At 43.1% G+C, this 16,588-nt stretch overlaps 1 protein-coding gene across 7 annotated transcripts in view; it reads left to right on the forward strand.

Moving 5' to 3' along the window:
* Positions 1 to 751: 751 nt before the first annotated feature.
* Positions 752 to 16,588, forward strand: part of CLIP1 (CAP-Gly domain containing linker protein 1) — a 188,891-nt gene continuing 173,054 nt past the window's right edge. For 2 of the 7 annotated variants that reach the window (XM_033954228.1, XM_033954230.1), the window contains exon 1: positions 752 to 1,985. The gene's annotated coding sequence lies outside the window, so the exon portion shown is untranslated. Of the gene's footprint in view, positions 1,986 to 2,083; positions 2,342 to 16,588 lie in introns of those variants that run through there. The other 5 variants (XM_033954231.1, XM_033954232.1, XM_033954233.1 and 2 more) reach the window with 5 other exon arrangements.

The following is a 16,588-nucleotide window of genomic DNA, read 5'->3' on the forward strand; positions in this document are numbered from 1 at the left end:
GGGACCATCAGTTCTTTCTTTCCCGTGGAGCAGAGAAGATGCTCAGTTTCTCTAAGGGCACCTTTTTTATAAGCATATTATATGTATACTTTTTGTGCCTTCCCATCTTTTAGTCATAATTTTTAATTTTCTTATCCCTTTTGTTTGATACTAAACTTTTTTACTAACTTTTATTTTGGGCCTACTGGCCCTTTTTTCAACCTGTTCTAAAGTGGGGAACATCACCCTTTTTTCAGTTCTCTTTTACTCTGCCTCTCCTAACCATTGTCTTTTGACTTTGTCAGCAGGTTTCCCGTCCATAGCCAAGATTTTAAGCAGGTTCAAATGGTGCATCTAGTGTCAAAGGAACATTCCAGGTATGGACCCACACGACTGCTGTGTCTAATGCCTAGGTCCTAAACACCAGGGCATTTCTTGCGTGCTCTGCTCTAATTTGCGGAAGAGGTTGCTTAAAGCTAGAAAGTAGAGATACAGGAAATTTTTTGAGTCACCTTTGGGGACATGCCATATAATACAGATTCTTCTTTCCTGCAATTTTCTACATAGAATCAATGTGGCTAACATCAATAATGTCTGAAAATTCAGATGCTGATGCAAAGCATATAAAATCTGGTTCTTTGGTGCTGCCTACCTCAGGGGAATCTGGTGAAAAAAAGCTAAAAACCAAACATATTTCTCCCTCTAGGTCTATGTCCATACAGCCTTCACCATCTAAGCACTCTTAAGTGTTAACATACTGAGACTGAATCACCTATGAAGAGTGCCCAGAGTCACAATTGCTTCAATACTTGATACAGCTCGTACCCATGGTAGTTTTGTAAGTATTGGTACCATCATTGCACAATCAGTTCAGAGAACTTTCAAGGAAGGAACACTAGCTGGGCTGCTGCAGGTGCATACTGTGCAAATTTCTGCCTCGACATTCCAAGCCTCGGCTCAGTCTGAGCATTGTGCATCAATGTCATGGACGTTCATTATCGATGCATGACATTGCACGTCAGATGCATTCAGCCTCAATGCACGATAAAGCATGTCACTGCTGTCTATTGGTGAATGAGGATGAGGCACATCATCACTGTCCAGTGGTGCATGATGCGGAAGTACAACACTGGTGGCCACCAATGCAGCATAGACCTGTGTTCATCATAGATGTGCATTCACAGTGAGGGAATGGAGTTCATCGTTTAACTCGACGTTCACCTATAAGATCTGAATCTCCAGGTTTGGGTGCCTAGAGCTATGACTCAGATTTATCCATTTGCTCTTCCAGGTCTGTCAGCGGAAGATTCATACAGCACACCACCAGATTGACACCACAGGTTGCCCCAGAAAGTCTTTCCTTGGCAAAGTTTATTAGACAAATGGGCAGGCATTGCCTATGAACATGGAATCTGAGAAATATAGCAGACTCGAAGGATGCACTTGACTGCAAAGAGTGACTTTAAAGACTGCCTAAAGGTCCCACTCCACAACCTCCTGAAACAGGCTTTATTTAAAAAAACAAGGCATCTCCTCTTGACGACCATTGGCCAGAGACGGGGTAATGCCCGCTGTACCTGGCCTTGAGCTGTAACACCAGAATCCCATCCCAGGAGCACAAATCATCTGCAGTAGTGTCAGGGACATAGACGCCAGCTCTGTGGGTGCTAAGCAGTTCCTGTTTCCAAGTAGACGTAAGTTCCATTTGGTTTAGTAACACACGCAATCTTAATTTGTGGAAAAGTTGGATCCTGTGGCCAGAAATACTACAGAAGCCTGCTGCAGCGCCGGCACACAAAGAAGCCGGCGCAAAGAGGAGGACAGGGCGAACGAACGCGCAGCTGCGCGGTGACGTCACGCGGCGGCGGCGGCCTCCGTCACCATCAGAGCTTGCGGCGGCGGCGGACAGGGAGGAAGGGGAAGAGTGTGCTGCTGCTGCTGCCGCCGGTGTGCGCCCGCCCTGATGTCCTCACTGTCAAGAGAACGCAGTTCAGACACGAGATACGGTAAGCGGCAGCGGGTGACGAGACGAGCTCTTTGCTTCCTTCGCCGAGGTAACCCGCTAAGGTGGAAGCGGGCGGTGGCCGCGATCGGCCTTGAAAACCTCCCGGTGGTGACGGCGGCGGCGGCTGCTTGGGCGCAGGCGGGGATTAGGGAGCCCAGTGGAGGTGAACCGTCTCTGGGGCTCGTTGCACGCTGCTAGTGACCTGTCAGGTGTTGTCGCCCCACCCCCGCCTCGGTTTTGTCTCCCTGTGATATTTCGGAACTGAAGAGACCTTGGGCTGCTCAGTGAGGTGACAGCCAGCCAAATGTGCCACCTCACCCGGCACAAAGCTGTTAGAAACGCTTCTGCAGGGAATTGGTGAGAAGCTCTTTCTTTGTCATGCATTGGTGCTATATGACAAAACCTGGTAGCTTTTTTACATGCTGCATTAGTGGTGAACTGTCTATCTAACTGACCAATGCATAAAACATTTCTTTTAGGGCTTCAGATATGCCAATCGTTGTTCGCTATTATTTTTGCGATACAACCAAACATTTTTTAATAGCCAAATATTAAAAAATGTTTGGTTGTATCGCAAAAATAATAGCGAACAACGATTGGCATATCTGAAGCCCTAAAAGAAATGTTTTATGCATTGGTCAGTTAGATAGACAGTTCTTTGGAATTAGACTGATGTGAAGGAGGTGACTTAATATTTGCATTAGTGGTGAAGGCATGCTGCAATACGTCTTCATACGATTTGGGGATTAGTAATTGCTATTGGTACTCCCTTCTCTCTTAAAAAAAAACAAAAAAAAAAACCCAAAATAAAAATCCAGCATAGTAGGTAGACAATTTAAAAGCAGGCTGTTAGATTGTTCCATTTCTGAAGAGTTGTCATATTGATAAAGTCTACTTTTTAGGGCTCCTTTTACTAAGGTACGCTAGGGCTTTAACGCACGGAATAGGATGCGCGCTAGACCTTAACACCAGCATTGAGCTGGCGTTAGTTCTAGAAGCGTAGCGTGCGGTAATTTCCTGCGTGCGTTAAAAACACTAGTGCACCTTTAGTAAAAGGAGCCCTTAGTGTGTGCTAAAAGGTATGCCGATAATTGTGTTTATACTAAGATACAAATCTGTTTTAAGTTTTATTGTGATTTGTTGTTTAGTAACGAACACACAAAACTGTTGTCTTCTAATTTCTCAAAATTAATAACAGTACATGATGATTTCCATACTTAGGGTCTGACTTAAAAACACATTTCCCCCTCCCCTCCATTGAAATCAGAAGAAGCTTAGTGAAATGAATCTTTATAGATCATTTTTACAGAAACATATATGTATATATTGCAATATATTGAATTTCTTGGTTGCATATTGTTTTTATAGAGTTCTGTTTAAGTGTTCTTTTTTTTGTACTTATAGTTATAGTAGTAGTTATAGTAATATGAATATCAGTCTGGTCTAGCTCTTGTCAGCTGAATTGTTGAAAAGTATTTTCTTGTTACCTGTCTTGATCATTTCTGGGTCCTTTTATTAAAGTGCAATAACTCCAAAGACTTTGTGGTAACTATTGGAGGTGTGCCCAGCAGGTCCTCTCCAGTTCTTTATTGTGCCTTATGATTACTTGGACAAGGAGACAGTCTGTGTACTTGCACCAACAGCACAAGTAATAAGTACCATGCGTCAGGAATGTGCTATTCACACCCATAACCTGCCCAGTTTCCACCCCCTGATATGGCATGACAGTGCATGTTATTTGTGTGTTTATCGGCATGCCAATGTGATCTTACCATAGTCATGCTCTATATTTTTTTATTTTCTTTTTTATAATTTATATAAGAACATAGAACTGCCACTGCTAGGTCAGACCAGCAGTCCGCTCTCGCGGCGGTCCCAAGGTCAAAGACCAGTGCCCTAACTGAGACCAGCCCTACCTGCATACGTTCCGGTTCAGCAGGAACTTGTCTAACTTTGTCTTGAATCCCTGGAGAGTGTTTTACCCTATAACAGCCTCCGGAAGAGCATTCCAGTTTTCAACCACTCTTTGTTGCCCTCTCGTTCTCCCTACCCTGGAGAGGGTGAACAACCTGTCTTTATCTGCTAAGTCTATTCCCTTCATTATCTTGAATGTTTCAATCATGTCCTCTCTCAGTTGCCTCTTTTCAAGGGAGAAGAGACCTAGTTTCTCTAACCTCTCGCAGTATGGCAACTTCTCCAGCCCCTTAACCATTTTAATTGCTCTTCTCTGGACCCTTTCGAGTAGTACTGTGTCCTTCTTCATGTATGGTGACCTGTGCTTGACGCAGTATTCCAAGTGGGGGCACATATCCTACAATTCTATGCGGATTACAAATTATTCAGGTACTGAAGCATTTTTCTCTAATTGTCCCGGTGGACTCCCACTCTATCTAATGTACCTGGGGCAATGGGGATTAAGTGACTTGCCCAGGTTCACAAGGAGCAGTGTGGGATTTGAACCCACAACCTCAGGGTGCCAAGGCTGTAGCACTAACCTCTGCACCACACACTCCCAAGGGTCCATATGTTCTTTATCACAAATGAAAAAAACCCACTCTCAAGTGTTTATTTCCAAGATTTTTTTTTTTCTCGGAGTTGTTTTTTTTAGATTCAGCTTCTCTGTCTTCTAGCTCCAGGTTCATTCATAGTAATTTGAAATATTTGGTTGTAAAAATTCCAGCTTGCTCTTTGACCATGCTTTGACATGATGGACCAAAGTCATTGTTCTTACTGCCTGCATAAGTCAAAGGATTGTTTGTAGTGTAGTCAAAATACTGTATTGAATGCTTTTCCTGAATCTTAACTGCAATATAATTCCAACTTATATTGTTTAAAGCAGCTTCTGTTTAGCATATGTAAGAAAAGAAACAAAGATATCCATTTCTGAACTTCTATAGAAAAGGCTAACCTTACCACAGTTTTTAACATAGGAGGTATTATGAAACAGTATTATGAAGCATTGAAAGAGAAACATTATTTACATTTTATAAAATTACACAGGCCAGCAAAAAAAAAATTCTGGTGCCTTGGCTTTTCACCTGTTCCTGGAGTTATTTGAGGCACTGATTCATAAAATTGCATTGGATAGACTGCATCAAATCTAGTTTCTTAGCTGTGGTTATGGGATAGTAGACCTGGAGACCATTGACCGACGGTCTGGGAGCAACTGGCAGAGAGACTGGTAATGGCACTAGGAGCTGCCTGATGACCGGAGTGCCAATGAGGGTCAGAGAGGACCCATATGAAGATCCAGAGGGCCAGTGAGGGCCCATGAAGAACATGGAATCCTCATAGCGCGGGTCTCTAAAATTAGAATCTGAGACACTGCATTACGATGGTTCATGTCCTTCCTGAATAATAGATCCAAGTTTTCAAGTTTCAAATTTATTAGGTTTTTATATACCGCCTATCAAGATTATCTAAGCGGTTTTACAATCAGGTACTCAAGTATGTTTCCCTACCTGTCCTGGTGGGCTCACAATCTGTCTAACGTACCTGAGGCTATGGAGGACTGAGTGACTTGCCCAGGGTCACAAGGAGCAGCGCGGGGTTTGAACCCACAACCCCAGGTGCCGAGGCTGTAGCTCCAACCACTGCGCCACACACTCCTGCTCAATGATGCGCTATCGAAACCAAAACCGATCAAATACGGTGTTCTGCAGGGGCTCTACTATCCCCCTTGTTATTCAATCTCTACATCTGACCTGTCCTAGACATAGCTCACAAATACCAAATACAGATTCACTCCTTTTCGGATGGCTTCCAACTATACTTACCGTTAGGAGAAACCCATGACACTCAAATCATGAAACTCCTAAACTGCCTCTCGGAAATCAAGAACTGGATGTCCGTCAACAAATTGCAACTAAACACCTCCAAAACGGAGCTACTTTAGATCTGCAAAGAACACTGCAACTATACCCATCCCTCACTACACTGGGACTCGACTACCATAACAGTAAAAGACCAAGCACGCAGACTAGGAATACTCCTTGATTCCAGCTTATCCAAACATATCTCTCAGGTTGTGTCTTCATTATTTTACTACCTGCGACAAGTCTGAAAAATAAGGAACTAATTTTCTGAGCCTGACTTCACCCAACTACTCTATGTCTTAGTCCTCTCCATAGATTACTGCAACGTGCTATTTAATGGTCTCACAGTGAAGAACATAAAACAGTTCCAGCATGTACAAAACGTGGCAATCAGACTTCTAAAAAACCTCCGTGCCAGTGACCCTCTCTCTCTCTTAGGCTACTTTTATGTCATTCTAATTTTAATCAATTGTGAACCGAGTTGAGCTCCTTCGGGAGATGATCCAGTTTATAAACTGAAGATTAGATTAGATCTTGGGCTCACTGGCTGCCCGTAGTCAAACATTGTGTCTTCAAGGGCCTGATGCTCATGTTCAAATCCTTGTACGACGTGGTGTCGGGCTATGTGATGACCAAGCTTCCTATATGTACCGAACAGGTCCTTCCGCTCCCAGGACGAAATATGCCTCAACGCCCCCTGGCCATGCCCTTGAACTGCAAACCGCCAAACGACGTTCCTACTCCCACTGCATACCAAGCCACTGGAATTGACTGCCCCACAGATCAGATCCTTTGAAGGATTCCTCAACTTTAGAAAAGCAATAAAAACATATCTCTTCACCTAACTCTCACGACCGTTGGATTACAAAGAAATGTATATTGGTACTAGATTGTTGGTATGTATCGCATTAGGATAAAAACTTGTATTGAAAAATCTTGGACTATAACTATGGCAAATCTAACCTGTAAACAGCATTTTATTTGTATTGATTTTAGATCCCTAGTATGTTCTGTATATTACAGTATGTATGTTTAACTTGTAACCTGTTCTGAGCTCTTTAGGGAGAATGGGATAGAAAGAGAATTAAATAAATAAATTTTAATTGCCAGACTTTAGACCATTCTTCTAACTTTTGCAGATCCTTTTTCCTTTTTCATGTTTTCCACTCCCTCCGGAGTGTCCACCCTGTTACAGATCTTGGTATCATCTGTAAAAAGGCAAACCTAACCCTTCGGTTATGTCATTCACAAACATATTGAACAGAATCAGCTCATGTTGCCTCAGATCTTGTAACCCATTAGATTCTAGGAAACTCGCTATCCTTTCCTTCAGCAATGCTTACCGGCCTGTAGTTTCCCGCTTCATCTATGCAGCCACTTTTGTGAAGAGGGACCACATCTACTCTTCTCCAATCCCATGGAACCTCTCCTGTCTCCAAGGATTTATTGAACAGATCTTTAAGAGGGCCCGCCAGAACCTCTCTGAGCTCCCTCAGTATCCTGGGATGGATCACCAGATTGGAATTTATTTTGCTCAATCTCCAATCTCTTAACTTATTTGTATATTTTAATTTTATTCTTTTTATTTATTTTATCTTTTTATTTATTATTTGAATTGTACCTTTCCCTCACAATTCTTGGAATTTTGTTATATCTTTTCTATTTTAATAATTGTTTACTCAGGTAGTTTAGCTAGATTATGAGCCTTCGAGACAGATAGGGAAGTTCTAAGTACAGTGGTACCTCGGTTTACGAGTGCACCGGTTAGCGAGTGTTTTGCAAGACGAGCAAAACATTTGCAAAATCGGCACCTCAGAAACCGAGCGCGCTTCGATTTGCGAGCACCCCCCCTGCGAACCGGCACCCTCCCCCCCCGCGATCCGGCACCCCCCCCCCCCGGCCGCCATCGGGCACCCCCGCCGCGACCTGAGGTCCCCCCAACCCACCCGAACCCTCTTCTTACTTTTCTGTAGTCTCCGCAGCGGCACTGGCACCAGCATGTCCTGTGCGTGATGCCGGTCCCTGAAGATCTGCTTCCTGTGCTGGGCCTGAGAGTTCACGTCGAACGTGAACTCTCAGGCCCAGCACAGGAAGCAGATCTTCAGGCACCGGCACGCACAGGACATGCTGATGCCGGTGCCACTGCGGAGGCTACAGAAAAGTAAGAAGATGGTTCGGGTGGGTTGGGGGGACCTCAGGTCGCGGCAGGGGGGGTGCCCGATGGCGGTGGGGGGTTGCGGATCGCGGGGGGGAGGGTGCCAGTTCGCGGGGTGGCCTTTGGGGGGAGCAATGCCAGTTCTCGTGGGGGGGGGGAGCAGCGCTGCTGGCCTCGGGGGTGGGGGGGTGGGAACCTATCAAAGCGAGTTTCCATTATTTCCTATGGGGAAATCGCTTTGATAAACGAGCATTTTGTATTACGAGCATGCTCCTGGAACGGATTATGCTCGTAATCCAAGGTACCACTCTTACAGTTCACGTTCGACACTGCATTATTTTATTGTAAACCGCTTAGATCTGTAATATGCTTAAGCGGTATATCAAATGTTAATAAAACATAAAGCCTTCTTGATGACACCAGGCTTTGAGCCACCTATTGAAGTTCTTTGTATTTTGTACTCTAATCTCCCTTTCCATAAGTAGGCAATACTTCTGAAAAAGCTACAGTCTTTACAAAAGGTTTTAGGCCCTCTCCCAGCCCCTGAAAAGCTTTCTGTGCTGAAGGTGGGGGGAGTTGTTGGCCAGGTAATTTGTTCCCAGGTGGATAATAATATCAGTGTTAGAATTCTTAGTTTTTTTCCCTAATTATATTTAGTATTTGCCTGGTATTCCTGGTGGCTGAGAATCCTGGAAGGCATTTCACTATATTGGGCTCCTTGACCTGTGTGCCAAGGTTAATTCCTCTGATGATGGAATCCCCTAGCAGCAATAGTTTTCTGTTTTTGGCCTTTTTATTTGTGCCTTGGGTGTGCTTTTCATCTTGAGTTACCTTCACTTGTTCACCTCAATTCTTTTTTCTTGATCATTGCAATGCTCTAATGCAGCAAAGGAATTTCTTAGGTGTAATAATTGTGGTGATGGATGTTTCTGTGTCACAGGTTGCAGTTGAGCCTGCTGTGAGCCATTTATTCTTGGGTTGTTTTATTCTTTGAAGCAGTGGTGATAAGTTGGCATGATTCTGTGGAGTAATGGAAGCTGCTCTAATTGTCTCCAATTCCTGCTTCAGTTTCCAGAGCTCCTCTTTAATACTAGCAATCTGAAGACAGATGGGGCAAGCCTTAAGCCTCCAAATGGTGTGCCTTGGAACTAAAACACCACAATGATTGCACTGAATAAGTCATCTTGATTGGCTGGAATGGCATATTCATTGTGGATCTCCTGAGTTGAGAAACAGTGGTCTGTATCAGTGTTTTTCAACCTTTTTACACCTATGGACCGGCAGAAATAAAAGAATTATTCTGTGGACCGGCGGTTGAAGAACACTGGGCTAAGTCATGGGCCAGACCTCTTCCATCTCTACCGAATCCACCCCAGACCCCGCCCCCATAATAGTACTAATTGCACCTTGTACGTCCCGTGCCTCATCTGGAAGCCTTCCCTCTGACGTTGCAACGTCAGAGAGAAGGCTTCCGGTTCAGGCGCAGGATGCCTGTAGGAGCCACTGCCCGTGGCTTTGTGCACTGAATCAGTTAGAAAGAGGGAGCTGGCTGGAAGATAACGCCGCATTGATTGCACTGTGGACCGGCGGTTGAAGAACACTGTTTTGGGCCTGATGTATGTGCTGGCTCTGTGGACCGGCAGGAAATTTCTTTGGACCGGTGGTTGAAGAACACTGGTCTATATCATGTAGCAGTAAGTGACACTCTTTTGTTTACCTGTCCAAAGAGCAGGCCCTTAAAATTTTGATATTTTATTGCAAATCTCTGTCTTCACAATTCCCCAAAACAGAAACATTGGCGGGAGACAATGGAGAGCAGTAGGGAAATTAGGGCTCTGTTTTATCTTACAATGAAAATTCTAAATGGTTTACATCAGTGGTCTCAAACTCAAGCCCTTTGCAGGGCCACATTTTGGATTTGTAGGTACTTGGAGGGCCGCAGAAAAAATAGTTAATTTCTTCTTATTAAAGAAATGACAATTTTGCATGAGGTAAAACTCTTTATAGTTTATAAATCTTTCCTTTTGGCTAAGTCTTAATAATAATATTGCAATTTATAAGTAAAGAGACATATGATCAAAACGGTTTTATTTTACTTTTGTGATTATGATAAATATACCAAGGGCCTTAAAATAGGACCTGGCGGGCCGCATGTGGCCCCCGGGCCGCGAGTTTGAGACCACTGGTTTACATCATAATAAAATACAGTAATCAACATATATAGAGGACAAGGGGATAAATTGAAAATTGCCTTCTTTTTCCACAGATAAAAGAAGGTGTATACTGTTTCCTGTGGGTAAAGTAGAGAAAGACAATAAGACCAAAGATATATATATATAAAAAATATTTCAGAACAAGTTCTTTAGTGAAGAATTCCGCTTTATGTAGAAACCATCAACTTTAGGTACTGATTTCATTTTGCAGTCTTAATTCAAACATGTATTTAGTTGCTCTATTGAGCTTTGAGAGCTTTGTTATTAGTTTAACTGGAGACCATTAGGAGCAGATAGAGTGCTTCTGTGGACGAAAATCCTTGATAAACTAGATCCTTCTTAATCATGTGTTAATTTTCTCTATTGGAGAAAGATGACTAATTTGAATGTCCAATTAGATATAGCTTTAGTCCAGTGACTCGTAAACGTTGTCAAGCAGCGGCACACTAAACGTAGTGTCCGCGGACGTTGACACGATGACATCACGTCGATGCATACACAAAGGCCCTACAGATGGGCCCTGAGCTACTAGTGTGGGGAGGGGGGGGGGCATAAGGGAAGACGTGCGGAGAGAAGGAGAGACGCTGGCGCCCGCTGATTGCCTACAGGATGTGCCTCTTGCTGCTAGATAGTCAGCTGGCCCCGGTGCCTCTCCTCCTCCCCAGTATCTCATGGCACACCTGAAATCTCAGGAGGCACACAGTTTGCGATATACTGCTTTAGTCTAATCTATCAAGATCAGGGTTTATAATAATACAAATGACTTTGCAACCACGAATATTGAAGTGAAAATAGGCCTTTATTAAAAGCAAATTTTAGGCTATTAGTATAGTCAAGCTATATGAAGTTAGGGAATCCTTATTTGTAATAGGATGACAGAGACACATTTGGTTTCTTCTCTGTATGGAGTTGGATTGAGAGTTCATTGTATTAAAGTAAATTGAAAGTATATGAACAAACTACTACAATTATTCTGTAACTATCTCCATAATATTTTTACCATCTTGTGATACAAAAAGTAGCTTTACTCCTTGTCTTTACATGACTTGTAGTCAAGTACTGTAAGTATAAAGTTGCCCAAGTAGATTTCCAAACCTGAGTTATGGAACTCTATTTAACCTGCCTAAGAGAAATGTTAGATGGAGAGATGTTACCAGAAGAGGAGCACTCAAGTAAGACAATTTCTGTTTCTAAAGAGAGCATTTCTCTTTGTACCCCTTACCTGCCATCATCTTGAGAATTCAATTCACAAAAACACAACTAGAAGAACCAAGAAGAACTAGAACTCAAAGTTCCTTTAAAGAATCATCTTTACAAGGAGAGCACAAAATCAAAAAGAAACAATCGTAGATGTAATTATAAGTATAGTTATAAATATAATTTTTTTTTTTATTTTACTGTATCCTCAGTGTGTAGTCATAAGTTATAAGAGCCAGTAGACCCGAAGGCAAAAGGTTCTAATGCTTTTCAATAGCCCATTCAATGTGATCAACAAGCCACTGTTGTTCAGTCTGACAAATCATATACTGGTTTATCTAATACAACTAACTTAAAAGACAAGCTAGTGTTAAATGCATCTACTTGGAGGTGCATCTATTATATGTATGGACCTTCAGACAGCAATCGGGTATATACCACCAGTTGCTTAATGCTTTGTCGGTCCAACCTTTATTAATTCAATGAATCACTCTCCTATTTATATCTAAGTGTCATTTTTTTAGTAATGTATTTTTTTTTAATATATATAAAACCTATCATTTTTTTCAATAACAGACCATCACTTAAGCTTATAGTGAGCCTGTGCTGTCTTCTCCTCTCCCGACATGCATGTTTCAAAAAAATAAAGATATAATAGATGCACCTCCCAGGGTAGATGCATTTAACACTAGCTTGTCTTTTAAGTTAGTTGTATTAGACAAACCAGTATATGACTTTTCAATAGCCAAACATCCAGTAGGCTTATTTTAGCCCCTATGCCGCACACCATCATAGGAATACACAATTGTGTGACTAAATCAAAATATGAATGAACGTGAATTGAAACCAACTCAAAAATAAAGTGTGCTCCCTGTGAGGAAATGCTAAACTAACTACAAATCAAAAGTAAACACAGGAAGCACTCATCTTGTAAAAACTTCTTCAAGCTGTATTAGAATGTCGGCTGAGTCGGAGCTAGTTGGAAGGTGTCAAATGAAATTCTTTGTATTGCGGTGTCCAGTAAAGGAATTCAACAACAGGTCCTACTGAGCTCAGTTTTGGGGGAGAAACCCCCCCTTCTTCAGGAATCCTTTCTAATTATTGCTGAAACTCCATTGTTTGTTAAATGCGCCATCATTTTCGCGATAATATGGCGCAGCTTCCGGCATATTATATCGCCATACCCTTTACTGCATCAGCATGAGTTCTAAAGATAGTGAGAGTAGTTAAAACTGAACAGTATGTTTTGCAACTATGGCCACAAAGTAAAGTTCAACCCTTGTCTTTCCAGAGCTTGTGTATCACAAACAATAAACAGTTAATTTCATTTTCAAGGCTTCATTTATAGCAATACCAGTCATCAGCACAGCGAGTGTTTCTACATAGGGATGCTTTCGTCAACACTAAAGCCACAAAGTAGCATGGCATGAATCCAAACATAACAGCTAGAGTCTCTTTATAAACTTTCAGTCTCAAACAGTATCTGTGGAGTTGGGCAGCGTGGACTATAAACCAAGTGCAGCTGGAAACAACAGTGTTGAGGTGTTAATGGAACAGTGAGAGAGAAATGTTGCTCGTTAGTTCTAACTGTATCTAGAGGCTGCTGTTCAAAATAATTACAACAGAACACAATTTGCAATTTCTGAGGTAGTTTTACTTACTCGTGATAGACATAATTAACATTTTGTAAGTTACCAATTTGTCAGTTCATTTATGGATTTTTTTTCCTTTTGGTTTTTGTCTTCAAATATAGATCCCTCCCCCCTAAAAAAAACCCAGACAAAATAGGTAGCTATTTGAAGGCAAACACCAAAAGGAAAAAAAAATCACACACGCACCTGGTGCCAAACTCTGGCTCGCAGGGTAATTAAATTTGGCCCGAGATTTGGCCCACCGTTCCTTCCTTCTAAGCAGTCTCAGCAGCACGTTCCCTCTGCCGCGGTAACGTACGTCAGAGGAGGGGCGGGACCACGGCAGAGGGAACGTACTGCAGAGGCCGAGGCAGCCTGCTAGGTTCGCTGCAGCCAACCGGCGATCCTTGGCAGGCTGCTTAGAAGATGAGACCGAGAAGCCGAGAAAGAGGGAGGGAAGGAGGGGTGGGTCAAATCTTGAAGATGAGACTGGGAAGAAGAAGGGGGGAAAACATGCAGGCCTTTGGTGGGGGGGGGGGGTAGCTGCGGGCACTGGTGTAGAAGTATACAGAGGGAGGGAAGGATGGATCCATAAGGATGTGCATATGCTGAACTGAGGGTGGGGGGAGAAGAAGAAATAATGGATCTAAAACAGAGGAGAGGGAGAGATGGTGGACAATGGGCTGGAGGGAGGGAAGGAACAGAAAGGAAGAGAAGTTGGACACAAGGGATGGTATGGAGGGGGGGAGATAGAGGTACTGGATAGGAGGGTAGTTGGGAAGAGAAAGGGAGAGATGGTGGACCCTGGGGTAGTGGGGAAGGAGGGAGAGATGCTGGATTACAGGGTAGTGAGAAAAGGAGAGATGGTGGATCTGGGGATGGTGGGGTCCATTGCTGCAGGTGCTGGGATGGAGATGAAAAAAGGATAGATGCCAGACTGGGGGAGGGAAGGGAAATGTTAGGACAGAGATGGAAGATGGATGGTTAGCACGGAGAAAGAAGAAAATGACAAATGAGTAGGAGACCCTGGCAAGTGAGTTATCAGAAGACACCCAGAGCCTGGGACCAACATGATTTGAATAATGACCCAACAACAAAAGGTAAAAAAAATATATATATATTTTCTGTTTTGTGATTACAATATGTCAGATTTGAAATGTGTATCCTGCCAGAGCTGGTGTTGGACATCAAGCGTGAACTAGAACCTAAAAGAGAGAGGTAAAGCCTTTCTTAAGGTGTGCATTTAGCGTGCGCTAAATCGGTTAGCGTACCTTAATAAGAGGACCCCCTAGACATCTTAATAAAAAATTTGGCGCGCGACATAGCCTGTGTTTTAGATTTCGGCCCCTGGTCTAAAGGAAAGAAAAACACATTTCATTTCACTTCACTTAGTGCAGCTCCTTGTAATAAAAGTTGCCATTGAGCATCTTCCAGGATTCTTTCCTCAAGGTGCAGAGGGCCAAATTCTGTAAACACCGATTAGGCACCGTAAGTGTGTGTGTGGGGGGGGGGGAGGGGGCAGATTGCCCCTACTGGCGCCTAACTTATTTGCATTAATCGGCTTTAATTGGCATACTAATGGAACATACCATTTAAAACCAATTAAAAACACCTTAAAAAAAAAAGTAGGTGCTGCTAGATGCCTACCAGGTTAGGCGCAAGAATTGCACCTACAGCATAGCGCCTACCCTGGTAGGCATGTTTAGGGGCAGAGAGAACCTTAGGCATCACTAGATGTGATTCTTCAAAAGAACCTAGGTGTCAGAAATGTAGGCCTTTAACACCCTGGCCTAAATTACCTAAATTGCTTTTTTCTCTTAGGCACCGGTAGCTGTGATTCTGTGCGATTGACACGCGGCTGGCATCATTTTTCTAGGCCAGGGGTGGGGACCTCCGGTCCTCGAGGGCCGTAATCCAGTCGGGTTTTCAGGATTTCCCCAATGAATATGCATGAGATCTATTTGCATGCACTGCTTTCATTGCATATTCATTGGGGAAATCCTGAAAACCCGACTGGATTACGGCCCTCGAGGACCGGAGTTCCCCACCCCTGTTCTAGGCGCTGGACAATTTAAGCGCTGTTTACAGAATCTGGGCCTGAGTGCTTCTTTCAGTCTGTGTAGCAAAAGAAGTTGCAAATCTGAATATGCTTAAACCTACAGAAAAAGAATTCAGTTTGTCTTGTAAGATTTTGCTGAGGTCTCCGCCTCTTTAATAATAATAATAATTTTATTTCTTATATACCGCGAAGTTCAAAGCGGTTTACAATAAAGATACATTTTGTCAGTAAATGGGATACAGGCGGTTTACGATAAAGATACATTTTGTCAGTACATGGGATGGTGTCAGGTCAAAAGCGTGCCGGGACAAAGGCGCGCCCAGACAATTGAGCGCAGCGCACGCCGCCGCACCGCTCTAAATTACTGTTTTTAGTGCTCCGACGGGGGGATGTGGGGGGGAACCCCCCCACTTTACTTAATAGACATCGCGCCGCATTGTGGGGGGTGTGGGGGGTTGTAAACCCCCACATTTTACTGAAAACTTCACGTTTTCCCTGTTTTTAGGGAAAAAGTTCAGTTTACAGTAAAATGTGGAGGGTTACAACCCCCCAAACCCCCCATAACGCCGGCGTGATGTCTATTAAGTAAACTGGGGGAGTTCCCCAACAAAACCCCCCGTCGGAGCACCTAAAAACTGTAATTTAGAGCGGCACGGCGGCGCACACTGCGCTCAATTGTCGGCTCGCGCTTTTGTCTTTCGCGCCGTTGTCTATGAACCCATGGGATACAAGGTGGAGAGAGAGTATAAGATAGTCTCAAATCTTGAATTTGGATGGTGGCGAGGTAGAGAAGAGGGCCGTAAAGGATGACTTGGGTTGGGAATTTAGAATTTGTTAAACAATCGAGTTTTCAGGGATTTTCTAAAGTCAGCGTATGTAGTGGCCTTAAGTATGGGTTTTCCAAGCTGCCTGGAATGATAGCATTCTATCTAGAAACTTTTTGTATTGGTAAGATTTCAGGGAGGGGTAATTGAATAGGTTTGTTCTGCGAGTGCTCTTGTTGGAACCGTTGAGAGAGAACTGGGAGACTAGGTAAGCTGGAAGAATCCCCAAAAGAGCTTTGTAACAAATACAAGCAAACTTTACCACCAGTGCAGTGGGTAGTGCTTATTTTGCACATTCTTGAATATTTTCACAGTGTACAGACATAAATAAACTGGTTTCTTGCTCTGTAAATCTGGAGGGGTGCTAATCAAACTGAAGCAGCTTTTAAAAATCAGATATTTCTTTTGCAATCGATGCATTACAGCAGACAAAAGGAGCATTGAGTACTCTCAGATCATTTGAAACTCGGAACTTGAGTAGCCCTGCTGAGTGGTCAATAATTCTGCTTAAATTTCAAGATTGCAGTAAAGATGTGTGGTGATATTTTTTTTCCCTGTTTCTGTTTGTAGTGTATTTTTAAGCCCTAAAAGGCCATAGCTCAGAACCTACTTTGTTACAGCAGTAATATCTTTTGAAATTGGATTCAGTGGTTTGCTATGAGTGGAATAGAGTGATAAACAAGGAACGAATGTGTACTCTTTCAAATAGT

This window comes from Geotrypetes seraphini, chromosome 8, assembly GCF_902459505.1.
Source record: "Geotrypetes seraphini chromosome 8, aGeoSer1.1, whole genome shotgun sequence".
NCBI lineage: Eukaryota > Metazoa > Chordata > Amphibia > Gymnophiona > Dermophiidae > Geotrypetes > Geotrypetes seraphini.